Source organism: Falco peregrinus, chromosome Z, assembly GCF_023634155.1.
Source record: "Falco peregrinus isolate bFalPer1 chromosome Z, bFalPer1.pri, whole genome shotgun sequence".
Taxonomy (NCBI): domain Eukaryota; kingdom Metazoa; phylum Chordata; class Aves; order Falconiformes; family Falconidae; genus Falco; species Falco peregrinus.
Window position 1 is genome coordinate 26,015,038 of NC_073739.1, and position 14,369 is coordinate 26,029,406.

Genomic DNA, 14,369 nt, shown 5'->3' on the forward strand with positions numbered 1-14,369 from the left:
AGCTATAAAAGAAAAATTGCTCCAGGACAACCTTGTTCACAATTAAAATTAATTATAGTGACAGATTGAGCAGAATGGTGAGAGTAGGAGTAAATAGGGGAGAAGCATTGAGGGGAAATCAAGACGTTTTCCTCCAGTCATGGTTTTTTTGCCCTTTAATAGCTGAAAAAGAGCTGTAATTTCTAAAACAACAAAAGGGTGAGTATTTGTACAATGGTTTCTTTATATCCTTCTGGGAAACAAAAACATATTTCACTCATAAATGAGCAGAGGCAGTGGCTGATTTCTGAAGGCTATTTTTTATTCTTGAAAGAGGATTATCTTTGGTCTTGTCATTGTTCATGCAGTAGTTCAATGGAAGGTTGCATTTATGCAAAGCGATTGGAAAAAAGGTGAGAGAATTGAGTGGGAAGTCCAAAGAAAGTTTAGGAGACACGAAGATGAGATAAATTAGGAAAAAAAAAAAAGTAAACATTACTTGAGAAAGAAGAATATTAATGAAAAGGACCTTAATCTTTGCTGTAAAAAACAGTGAAAACTATATGAAATAGTGAGTGATAGCTAAGATAATTTAATGGAAACCTAAAGCAGACAAACATCCAGATATGGATATCCATAAACCTGAATATGGTGAAGTCATATATAGAAAACCATAAAAAAGATGCAAGAAAAAAAGTATATGAAAGCCAGAAATAAAATAAAAACTATGTAGTGTTTTCATTGCAATACTTTCTCTAGCAAACATTAGAGCTGCAACAGTTATTGCTAGAATAACAAATGCACTGATTATTCAGAACTAACCAGCCTGAATGTGAGAATTGGAAAAAAATATTAGAAGCATTTGTGTTTTCCTGATGTCAAGCTCCTACTAGACAGATTTCTGTTTCTGAAGCCCTCCATGTGCAGTGCTGGCTACACAAATATAGTATGAGAAAATTGTCAGATGTTTGGAAGAGATACAAGTCTAGCTCTCCATATCCCCTTTAGAAAATACAAACTTTTTGTTTCCCTTTCTCTGTTACACAGATGCTGCAACCCCTCATCTTCAAGCAATACTAATGTGGACCTCTCTGACAAAAGATGAGGGGACCACATAGTCCCTAAAAGAATGCAGTCACTCCCAGTTGAGTCAGAGGATGACATTGGTGGGGCTTAACAGGTTGAGGTACATTTAATATCATCATCAAAAGATCAAATTCAAAACAATGAAAACAGAAAGGATAAGGGAGATTTTTTAAAGGGATAGTAGTTTTTCAACAACTTCAAAAGAGTTGTTCATCAGATTAATAGTCTGAAGCTAAATTATGTATCAAAGCCTAAGTGTAAGGAATTTAGGAATAAAATTATGTTATTGCATAAAACTTTTTATGAAATATTTTTTGTAAAATGCAGTATGATAGATGTGAAAGAACATAGTTTAATTCACCGTGATATGACACATACCTTTCTGTAGGAAGAAAATCTTGTAACACTTAGAGATTTTTTTTTGCTGAAAAAGTGAGTGACATCCTGGTAAATGCTAGTGTAAAGTATGAATAAATATAATTAATTTTATTTGATATTCTTCAAGTTATTTACCAGGTGACCATGCAGTCAGATAATTTTCTCCTCTGTCAGCTTCAGGCTCTCATTTAATCAATTACAGTATCATCTATATGGTCATAATATTCATTCTGGTTAAGCTTCGTGGTCATGTGTAGATGACAGATACTGTATAAAGTGATGGTTGAATAGTAGAATTGACAGAGCTAAGTGTATTTATGTTGTCAATTAACCACTCCTGTTATGATTAATTATGTCATTTTCAGACAATCATGCAACGGTTTCTTTAAATAAGAACGTCCAATAACCTTTCCTCCTGATTTAAATGTATGTCCTATCAACATGGTAACTTGCATGCATATATTCAAGTACAGCGGTGCAGACTGAGAGTTTAGATCTTGAAGCAGCACCAATCAGCTTTCAACAGGCTTTATTACCTTGCCATTACTATATTCAATCTTTCTTCTGCAAATCCCTATGCATCAGAACAATTTTGAGACCGAAATGAAAATAAGTAAATGCAACAGATGAAATTCTTCACATAAATAAAGGCTTGTAGGAGTGGAGCTAAATGAAAAGTTATTATGTGTTCCAAACATACCTTTTGCTTTTTATCCCTTTGTATCCCTTGCTTTGAGTTTAAGTGGCCATTTACTTTGTTTTAATTAAATTATAATTAATGTGACCATAGTTGGAGAAAGGGTTCTGATTTCTGCACTAAGTATTTCTTCTGAAAATTTAAGATGCTGAAGACATTAAATGGTAAAGGAAAAAAGCTTCAGCTGCTCATCAATATTTGAAAAGCATGATGCCATACAACAGAAAAACTATACATTCATATTCTACCAAAATTAAAAGGACACTAGCCATGCTAGACTGAGCAGAAGATGAAATTAAAGACTATATGAAGTAAAATATTAAATTACTTTGCATAGAAGGGTATGAGCATTTAGCATTGGGTTTCATTTTGATCATCCAACAAGGCTATGTTTATAGATGTTAAACTAGATCAAGGTTTGGCATGACCGTGAGTAAAGTTGATTTTTGTGTTGAATATTTGTTTGTATGCAAGACAACAAACTGAAAGACAAAACCAGAAAGACTTGTTCCATTATCTTTGTAGATAAAATTGGTTCTTCTGTTTGAGAAACTTGAAAACATTCTTTGGATAATTCGTACAAATAAGTAACTAAAAAGAAAGGGGTTCAGTTTGTCATGTCTCTTTAAATCTCTGCTATTGCTCTCACCTTGTCTTTTCACTGGAAGCCTAGTGTTAGTAATGCAGGCAGCCTGCTGTGGCCAGAACAGCAGTTTCATAAAACAGGGTAGTGGTAATGATGTCTGTGAACCCCATGGAGATAGCTCGAAAGTTCTGACACTTGCTTAATGAAATTAGGACTTTCTTTTTTGCTTGGAAATATTTTTATTTCACTAATTGGACTGTATTTTATGGTGATGTAATACATGGTTAAAACTTACATCTGTGTTTTGTCATTTTTAGTTTCAATCTCTATGTTCTTGAACTGTTTATTTACCGAGAACAATTACCCTTTTAAGTAGTGTTATATATTCTTACTAGCTGAAATGGCCTTTGGAAGTTAAAATAATTAAGTATTCTATCATATTGACAACAAGCCTTACCTGATAAAAATCTGAGCATTAACAAAGAGGTAGGGTTTGTTCTACAGGAAAGGTTGGTACGTGTCACTGATTACCACAAATGGTTTTATGAGGAGTTAATTGTTCCATTTGTCTTAACTCAAATAATTAGAAGATCTGGTCACCAGGTCTGCCCACTGTGCAGTATCTTTTTGTCCACTGTAAGCTGCAGTGTACCAAGAAATGAGATTTGGAGCTGATCTTCATCCCACAAATAAAGTTAGTGCATCCAGATTTGGAAAATGACAGCAGTAATATTCCCTTAGTAAAGCTGGAGCTTAGCCCTGTTATACTTATTGAAAAGCCTATTCATACAAATTAAATCCATTCCATATCCTGGCCTCTGATGACAGCTCCATTTTTTTTTCTTGTCTGGTTTGAATTACCTCAAGTCTGTACCCAGAAAGAATTTATCCCTTTCAAGAGACTTCTCCAAGCCTATAATAAATCCACATGGGTCATCCCATCAATGTGGTGAATTTGCATTATTATTTCATTATGAGGAGGAAAGAAAGAGGATTAGTTCTCTTGCAGCATTGGCAGCGCCTAATTCAACCTGAACACATGATTAAAGCTGGCATTTATGACTAACTGTCAAAGAAAACTAATTGTAAACTGAGAGTTGTGGATAATTATGGCCTTTGTTATTAAACGTTTTTCTCCTATTTATCACAGGATAAACTACAGACAGTACTACTGTTTGCATTTAGCTCTCAGTTACTTGGAGCCTGTTTATGCAAACAAAAATTGATCTAGATTCTCAAATTGATGGCTCTGTGTAAACTTAGTTTCAATCATGCTGTAAAAAACATGAAAAAAGGTGGCACTTATGCTGCAATATCCATGACACTGCATTTTGTATTGTCTCACTTGTAAGATCCCTTCATTTTTATTGTCTGCCTGGTTAATTTGTTTCACATGAATGCTACTGAATAAGTAAGTTACTTAAACTACCTTCTTACAGGAGATATTTTCCTTTGTGTTTTATTATCATTCATGTGTTACTTGCGTGAATTTGTTGTCTTTTAGAGGTATATGCATCATAGTTTAATAAATTACTTGTACATTTGTAGAGAAAGGAGTCCCTGAGACTTGGGAATAAAAGTTGTGATAATAACAGGTTTAATGTTTTTTGTTGGAAAACAGTTACAGGAGAGTAGTTTAGATGTTTCCCTTCATGCTGCTTTTTCTTTTTTTGCTCCTCTCCCCCTCCCCCCATCCAACCCCCACCCGCAGCCCCCAAATGTATTCCAGATAGGAAAGATTAGACATGTGGGGAGCAGGAAATTCTGGATGTTGCAAGGGATTCAAGCCACAGTTTCTGAGTTTTTCTTGGGTTACTGTTATCTGAAACCCGTAATACTTTGACTGGGGCTTCCAACCTTTTAAAAGAGGCATGAATGAAAAAGGAGACACAAATAAGAAATAAAAAAAATCAATGAAAAAATATATAGGAAATAACGTTATGGCATATCACAGTAAAAGAGTTATCATCAACCAACAGCTGTCTATGAGACAGAAATACTTTTTTCACAGTGATGTATAATTATTAATTGTCCCAGAATACTGTTGTAACCAAATACAAGAGTTTACAAGTGTTAGCTTCATTAGTGACCTCTAACATGACAATCTTGAGTGTAATCCTTGGGCCAGAAATTCCTATATCTCTAGTTACTGGATTTGGAAGAGCTGTTGTCAGTATTTCCTGTATTCTCCCCCTAAATACCTGCTGGATACAGTGAAAAACAGGAGACCTGAAAATGGATTTTTGGTGTGACAGTTTAATGTAATATGTGCAGTTTCCAGAAGGAGGAAAATAGAAACAAGGGTCTTAGAAGGACTGACAATGCAGCAGAAGCAATTATTTGGGGTGCTGTAATTAGGAACTCTTTTTGAGCATTACCAGCCAATTAAACAAAAAGTAGTTGATGGCAACAGGCAACAGAGAACAAAAGTGCAAATATAAAAATACTATTAGGATGTAAACTACAGTAAAATACTGAAGTACTATGAACAGATCCTAACCGAACTGATTTTCTTAATCTAATGACCATTGTTTTCAGTTTTTCATTCGGTTATCTTTGAGAATCTGGGTCTTAAATAGTATTTTCCTGTGTGTGAAGGCCAACTTTCTGATGGAATAGGTTTTGACTGTTACCAAGCTGGAAAAACAAAACCCAAACAATCCACAACAAAATTCCCTGGGAATACAAGTAAATGTGTACTTTAGCACTGAACAAAATATTAAATGAATCAGCCTTTGCCCTGGAGAAACTTACAGTGCAGTTTTAACAACAGACAAAATACAGATTCATACTTTTGTATGGCAACTAAATCAAGAGGATGCCCATTTCAATACATTTTGAGACTGTAGTTCCAGAACGTGTTGGACTAGAAAGGGGCACTTAAAGATGTGAGCTGTTTTATATTCAGTCCAAATTTCATTTTTTTCTGAGTTTTACTTACAAATCCTGATTTGTGTGTATCTGTCTGCTCTCTGCATCTCATTGCAGCCACAGTTAATTTAGGCCATAACACCAATAATCTGTGTTTGCTGGATGTTACCTGTTGTGAAATGGTGTGTGCTATTTCTAATCAGGTGGGCTGACAACTGAATCTGTTTAGATGCCAAACTAGTTGTAAGCATTCCCAGTCCAGTTTTTAGATATTTAAATGGATATGATACCCAGACCAGTTAAGTTAATCCAATTTAATTCAGGTACAAATCTACACTGACAAGATGTGAATGGTGACAATAACTAACATTCTAGAAGAAACAGGTTTCTTGAGGAGGACACAATTAAGGTTTTAACTTTTTTTACCGTTTAATAGATCGATGTTTCTCTCTAGGAGCTTGTGATGGAGAAACCTGATAGCTCCACAGTTTCAGGTATTCTGAAGAAATAATAATCTGATTCAAAGTGTTACACTTCTGAAATTAATAAAAATATTCATAAAGCAGTAACATGTTTGCAAAATAGTCAAAACAGAAAGTCAGACACATTAAGGTATTTAGATACAATGAGGACACCCAGAACACTGCTGGTTTCAGAGGCACCTGTGTGTTTAAAAATCTCTGTCAATACGGCTTCCAATATTTAAACTTTGTTTAAAAATTTGTCAGCTTTTTACGACACATCCTTCAGGAACTTGGACTGGAGAAAAAAGCATGGAAGAGAATATTAAAAATATTAAAATGAGTCAAGACTTTAAAGTATAGATAATAGTGGCTTTATCTGCAAAGAAAGACCACCAGCAAACCTTATCAACACAGGCAATAGATCTGAATACAACAAATTCTTAAGACAGGGTGTGCTGTAAGGAGACAAAAGGTGAGGAAAGAAACAAAGGTCAAAAATAAACATTTATTTCTTATAAACTGTATCACCTATGTAATAAAGACATATTGTGCAATTGGTATCTCACCAGAAATAATAGAAAAAATGAGGAGGACCTTGAAGAAAAAATATCTGTAGCGAAATTCCAGAAAATGCAATAGAACCTTAGCAAACCATAGAAAAAAATTCTTTAAGACACATTAGGCTTTAAGACACTTTAAGACAAATTAGGCTTTAATCTTTGAACACATTAGAAATGGTAAAACAATGCAGTACAATGCCTTTGAGAGGCAATCTGGCAAGGACCTAGAATATAGTGAAATTTTAAATTTTATTTTCACAGTTGGGAAAGAGGTAAGGTAAAAATGAAAAGAAAATTTGGCTTTTAATTAGAAACATCAATCACCAGAAACAGTTAACAAGTACACAAATGGACTTTGAATATTTAAAGACAATTGAAACATTACAAGGATAGCTTTTCTCACTCTGTAGATCTGTTGGAAGGAATATGGGACTTTGTTTTTCAACCAGGTGTTGTTTCTAAAGAAAGTTGAAGTTATGATAATTTTTACATGAACTGGAGGAATGAATAGATAAGAAGGATTTTTTTCAGTTCAACACTGATAGACTATGAACTAAACAAACAAACAACCCCTCAAAACACAACAAAGCATTTTCTAGCAGTGATACATTAAAAGTGTCCACCAGCATAGTCCAGAACGGTATTATTTAATAGAAAGTTGCACGATGCTTGACATAAGACTTTAGATCAGTCAGAGAAGGTCATGAGTAATTATTCTGCTATGACATCATTAAAATCTGAGAACATATTTTGGATTGCAGCACTGGTAATACCATATAACAGACAGCATACAACTGAGAGGAAAACAGTACAATGAAGGACAATCAGACCCTCCAGGATTTTAGCTATACAAAGGTCATCAGAACAGTTGCAAGGGAAAGGGTTGAACTGTGACAAGGAAAAATGAGTATGTTGACTTTGCTGATACAGTGTTAGAACTTGGAAAGGGTAGGACATGGCAGCAAGCATAAATAGACATGAGTAATCAGGTGAGTTAAAACCAGTTTGCAGATTTGAAAATAAAAGGCAACACCCCACTGTGGTGAGGCTGTGGTTAGATTTCAGAGATTTGTTAGCTCTCAAAATTTAGGAACAGAATGACATTTATGCTGGTAACAAGCACATTGAGGATTGTTGTAGCAAGGTGATTATTGTGTTTAATTAAGGGGAAGGAAATTCACGTTTTAGGACTTTATTTTTACTTCTTAGAAACTGGCATAAGATTTAATGGGTGAAAACCTTTCACATCTATCTAGTAGGTGATTCATACATTTTCTTTCATCTGCTGAATGTTATTTCACTTCTGATGTAGTGAGAAAACACCTATGATTCAAAGCCTTTTTGGTCTGTGGAAAGGCTCCTCCTGACTTTCCTTGAGTCTGGATCTGGGCCATATAGCTGCTTATATGAATGAATAGGAGGGAAGGACATAGCCTTATTACTTCCTGACATCCTTCTGTCCTCAGGATAGAGTATCCTTAAACACTTTCAGGAGTCATATGGTGAGAACTTTTTTTGCCATGAGAAATACAGCCATCTAAATTGTATTTTAATTATATTTTTTTCTCTTTTTCTTTTTTTTTTAATCCACTAGATTTAAAAAAAAGAACTATGACATGAAACCCTTTGTGGTATTCTTTTTTAATGAATTTTCATTTTCATTTCTGTCTGGGAAGCTTTTTCTTCAGCTGCTTTGCCAGAAACCACAATTTCTCCAGGAAATCAGACACGCTGATGGTTTCATTCTGAGGTAGCAGATTGTTGTAGAACTACTTCAGCTCATTTAAAAGATGTATTTTTTCCTGGGGAACATACTTCAGCAATTTATAGTGCCAATCTGGTAACTGAATCCTGTTAAATGAACTTTCTTGCCTTGTGTGTATGTATCAAGATACATACATGCATCTTTTTTCTGATGAAAAAGGACTAGTGACAGCAATAATAAACTTTCTTTTTGAGATTTTTTCCCTAAACCACTAAATACATGTTTTCTTAACTCCAGTAAAACCAACTAAGAGCATGTCAGAAAAGAAAGAAAAAAAAAAAAGAGATTTGGGTATCAATTTGTCTTCAAGATAAATATATTAAAATTATGATCATGAGTGAATATCGACAGAAGAAAAAGTGCTTATGCTTCAGAAGCATGTAGAGTTCTATTTGCAGAGGTGATTTCACATTAAAAATGTATCTTACAGAGCTATTTAAATGGCAAAATACCAGGACTTTGATCTTCTTGAGGCCTTTACATTCCTACAATGAAATTGTCCAAGTATAATTGAATGTTTTATTTCATAAACTATGGACAACTCAGTGAAAAGCAGTGAATACCATAGTGACTAAGAATTTAGACTGACTTAAAAGTTAGTGTCTGAGTTCTATCTTGCTGACTGAGACACATGCAAGACTAGCATGAACTCATTCCCTAGAGAAAATGCCAGGGATATCCAAGCAACCATACTGACAGCAGGTTTTTTGGATCCATTTTCTGATTGCTGTGCTGCATAGGTATTTGTGATGGATGCCTAGTGGCTGTCTACAGCATATTACTCCAGTAGTGCTTACCTTCATGGGATTTATGAGCTAGTGTAGCTGTTATGCTGTCTGCAAAAGGCATTTAATTTTTCAGCTCATAAACCTTCTGTTAGGAGACCTTATAAGAACAAAAACCAAATTTCATGGGAGTATTAGTTGCTTGCTGTTAATTATTGCTTGCTTTGAAGACAAGATGATCAGACTTTCGGCAGAACACAAAAAAAACCAGTCTTGGACAGTCAAGAATTCATTAAAAGAAAAATAAAAATACATCAGGGCACTCATTTCCTAGTTCAAAATACAGTTAAAAATGCAGAATTTAGGATAGGTATCTACCAATTCTGTGCATAGCTACCCACTACAAATCATCTCACTGTTTAGTGGTACTTGACATAGCTTGTCACTTTCTACAGCACTATAGAATACAATGTATAAACATTTGTACAAATCCTGCAGGGTTGCCTGTAATACACAAGAGAACTCAACAGTATGTAAGATTACAATGAACTATTTGGAAGTTGTCTTTTATTATTATTATTGTGTTTTATTAGACACTGTTCCTAATTTCTTCTTTCTAAATAACACCACAGTGGAGGAATTATAGAAGGCAAAATTCAAATAATTAAAACTAAAGTATTCATTTATTTACATTCCCTGAAGGTACATTACACTGACTTACCTCAGTCACTGCAACATACCAGCGGGTGTGTACACAGCATCTCAGACACCAGCACTTGAAAATCACCCTGAAGAACAATGGCCAACCTTTATGAACTGCAGAGGATTTTCATGTTGCAGCTAGTATAACTGAAAGCAGCCATGGGCACACTCTGATTTCTGTGCCAGCTTGCATTTCTGAACCATGAACAGAAGTCAGTATCACAGAAATATGCTTTAATAATTTTGTCTTGAAATGGCAGAGATCGTAGTTTCTAAGTTTACCTCAAAAAGGAATGGTTGTTGTTCTCTGTCAGGCTTACAAACATGACACACTTTGCTCTTTTCTGTCTCCTTTAGTTTAAAAGACCTGGGAATCTTTCTGTTTCCCTTCGTCTTTACAGGAAAATGTCCTTAAACGGGAATGTTTGTGAGGAGAGCATCATGAGTATTATATGATGTATAATATCTTTTCTACATGACAAAGGCTGATAATTTCTAGAGTTACCTATTTCTGGGGCCATTTTTCATGCTGTATTCTAATGAGATCATAGCCACTAGCCGGAGACACCTGTTCGCTGCTCTGAAATCCAGACAGACAGTGACAAGCAGCACTTCTTTGAAGTTCTTTGTGCTCAGGTCTTTGAGAGATTCATGTACAGTTCTTAGCTATGAAAGGAACTATATTACTACTCTGACTGCTGGATACTAAGGTAGGGGCACTCATCATGTTTCCTAAAATAAGCTGTTCTCAGACTTTCCCTCAAGCCAAAAGAGTAGCATTACTGAAGCTTTTCCTCTAAGAATTCTGCAAGATCCTCATTTGTTATTGGGAGATTAAACCTGTCACTCCTAAAGGATTTTTAAGAAAATTTGACAAACCAGTGTCTGGCTGTTTGTAAAAGCTCAGGAAGATTTAATTAATGGAGATGGCATGATGCTCAGAGTTTTGAAAGCACCAAAAGACACTCAGGGTTAGCATAGTCTAAAATTAGTAATTTTTTTCTTCTTGGTTTCCCAATGCATGCTTCAGAGCACTTTTATGAGATTTTGATGGCAATTTCCAACATTCCAGAAGCTTTCTTAACTAGTCTGCTTGATTTTTGTGGTGGTACATTCAGTGCTTGGTTTTCCACTGGCAGTATTTGCAAATTCTTTCTTTTCTTGAGCCACTCTCATTGCCACAGTGAAAAAAAATATTCTGAACACACTGAAATTGTTTTACCATATGACTACCTTCGATGACTGAAGGCCTTCAAAGTTATGGAACAATATTCACAGAGATGAGCAAAAATAAAAAAAAAAATTGAAATGAGTAACTGGTGGCTGAAAATTGCAGTCTCTCTGGAGGTGCCAAAACATTCTAGTCCTACTGTCACCTTCAAGATGTAACTCTTAGATCTTTCAAGAGGCAGGTTCCAATAGCCACAACCTATGGTTATGGTAGCTGTGTCTGCTTATGTAAATAAGGCACTAAAGGTCCCAGTTCACAAAGATATTTCCATGTCCATCTGTCATTGATTTCAGTGGGAATTAGAGTCATAAGTAAGAATTAGGAACTGAATACTTTGGCTAAACTGGAACTGTTGTTTCTTTTGTCTTAATAGCAAAAGACATGCTTAGTCACTGTAATTCTGAAAATTGAGCATAAGCAGTTCGAACTTTCTTCTGTAACAAACTCCAGGAAACTCAAGTGTAAGTATGGTGGAAACTCTCTGAAAATGTTAGTGCTAGTGGGTATTTTTCATGCTGTGACTGCTTCTGTAAGAGGGCAAACCCCAACAAAATACAAAGAATTAAGATGAAAATGAGAACTAAATTATTAATATAACAAAGCACTTCTGCTTTCTCTGTGCACATTTTCAGATCTATTGGATTTTCTCTTATTGTTCTGCATAAATTGCTTCTGACTATACAATGGACTTCAGCAGGGCCATAGCTTTCAGGTGCTTGATTTTTCATAATTCACTCAAATGCCAGCTCAATGACATTAAGTGGAAAAATAGAAAAAAATGCCTTCACTTTTCCACAGAAACAATTTTGAAAATCCATTTACATGGAAAATAAAGAGGCATTAAACCCAGTGCAAATCTCAGCTGAATACAAAAATCTGAAAGCATAATATTTTATTTTTCCAGATAACACAATACAAACTGTTATTTACTGTCTGAAAGGGCTGAAGAGTTCTGAGTTCCATGGAAGGGGGTTGTTTTTCTAATTTACAGTGTGGTAAAATAACTGGCTAAAAGTTATTTCTTTCTTTTTAAAGAAAATAAACCTTAAACAAAGGCCTTCATGAGGCAGTTTTAAAAAGTAAAGTATTAGTGTTTATTAAATAGCCTTTCATTTTTATTCATTCATGCTAATGCTTCTCAAATGTTCAGTCCTCGAAACAGTGTTGTAAGATTTTTATTCCTACAAACCATTTACCACTTGCCAAGCTGCAGTGCTCAAATGAGTGTTCTTTTAGATGTTTTGCTGAATAAGGTTATCAACAACAGAGTTAAGGCAGGAAAATAGAATTACTATACTAAGAGGAAAAGTGCTAACCCATGTTAGCTAAGTGAAGGAAAGTAGAAAAGACATTAGCAATAATGCAAGTATTTAATAAAACTATGCATAGTCTCTAACCAGGACATCTCAAATGCTACAACATGAGAGTATGAACCTGTCTGACTGGCGCTAGTGAAAATATGTTTCAGTGGTTTGGGTATGTCCTCCAGCTGCCTAAGAACAACAGACTGTATGATGGTTAAACAGCCTGTAGATTTTCTTGAAGGTCAAAAAAGTTAGGGTCAGGCAGACATTTTTACTACAAGATTGTTTACATATATTGCTAGTAAAGTGACACGTGTACATCTGCAACAGTGGAAAAGTACAGACATCGTGTTCACTAAGGTGCCTTGAGGTAATGCCAAAAGACATGACAGATGAAAGAGCTCTGTCTTCTTTGAGTTCCTGTACCTTGGCTCTTCCCTGAAAGACCTGGAGAATGTGATCTTGTCCTGCCAGGTTCTAAACTCAGCCTTGTGTGTTGGACAAGTTTAGGCAACAGGTCACATGAAGTGTAAGGAAGACTGCTTTCAAAGATACAGCAAAAGTCAGTGTCAGTACCTTGATGAAATTCCCAAAAAACTCGGATTTGCATGTTCACAAATTTAATTTCTCTTGATGTAAAAATTTTATGTGTATTCCAGATGAATTAAATCCCTGAGTAAGAAGAAGCGAAGCTTGCCATAATCTGAAAGAAAAAAAAAAAATCACCCACAAAAAAAGCTGGCATTCATACAAATGTTCTTGCCAAAAGTTAGCATAATCCATTAATATTCATATCAACAAAATATGGAATCATCTCCTAATGGCAAATAAAAAGTACTAAGGAATAAGATATTCTATGTGCCTTGCTGGGATATTGCTTTAACCAGCTGAGAAATGGCCATATCCCAGCATGGCACATACATAATATTTGTTGTTATGATTATAGAGTGGTATCATGCTAATAGTATAAAACTGAAAACTTAGAAGTCAAAAGAAAAAGTCAAGAAAAAGAGAGAGAATATTAGGATGAAATAAGTTGATGACGTAATTGTCTTAATATTGCTTTCTTCCTGGAAAACATTGACAACACTATTGTTTCAAAATTGCCTTTCTGTTACTCTTTCACTACAAATATTTTTTAGAGACAATTCTTATTTCAGTTCATCCTCATAGTCCCTTATGATCTTCTGAATTATGATCAAACCTGTGAATTTTAAAAAAGCATTGCCACTTTATTATTTACTGCTCATCCACTCACACAGGGAAAGTGTAGGAAACCTAGCTCCCATATACAAGAAGAAGCCTCCAGATTCTGATGTGTGTTTCATACCAGCTAAACTATCAGAATCCAGCAGTTTGGTATGTTGTCTTTCATGGTTAAGCTGTTTTTCTAGCAGTCTTCCCCACTTAAGTTGCACTATATTCCTGCCTTTTTAGTTGTTCTCCATAAGAAGGTTAGATTGTGTCCTTCCTACAGATGACAATGAAATACACATGGTGATGAATATTTAGCCAAACACTTCTGTGGGCAGGTATTGAGTACTTCCTTGCTTACATTTAGCAGAAATCTGGAAATTAAGGTGTTTCCAGGCAGCACAAATAAAAGTTAATCAAGGGCTTTCATGAGGCTCCATCCAGATTGATATAATAACTACACACAGGTGTTGACAGGAATCAGGAAGCAGAAAATTCTTCTCATCGTTCACTGTCTGCAGCAGGAATCAGCCCTCAATATATCATGTTTTCGGGTGGGGTTGCTTAAAGTTAGCAACCTAAGCTATTAGTTAAATGACATGAAAAATTTTCTAAACACAAGCTATCTGTGAACAGTTCATTTAATGCTTTGCAAAACAATATATTTTAAAATATTTCAAGAGTTTGGGCATAATGGCAGATGGTTTGCATGAGACATAATCTTTAGAAAGATTCTTTGTTCTGTCGAAAGACCTAACTGCCATCATTCATGAATGGATGCTGCTAGCCTTCCTAAATTACTTCAACAAAGGAAGTAATCTCAAATA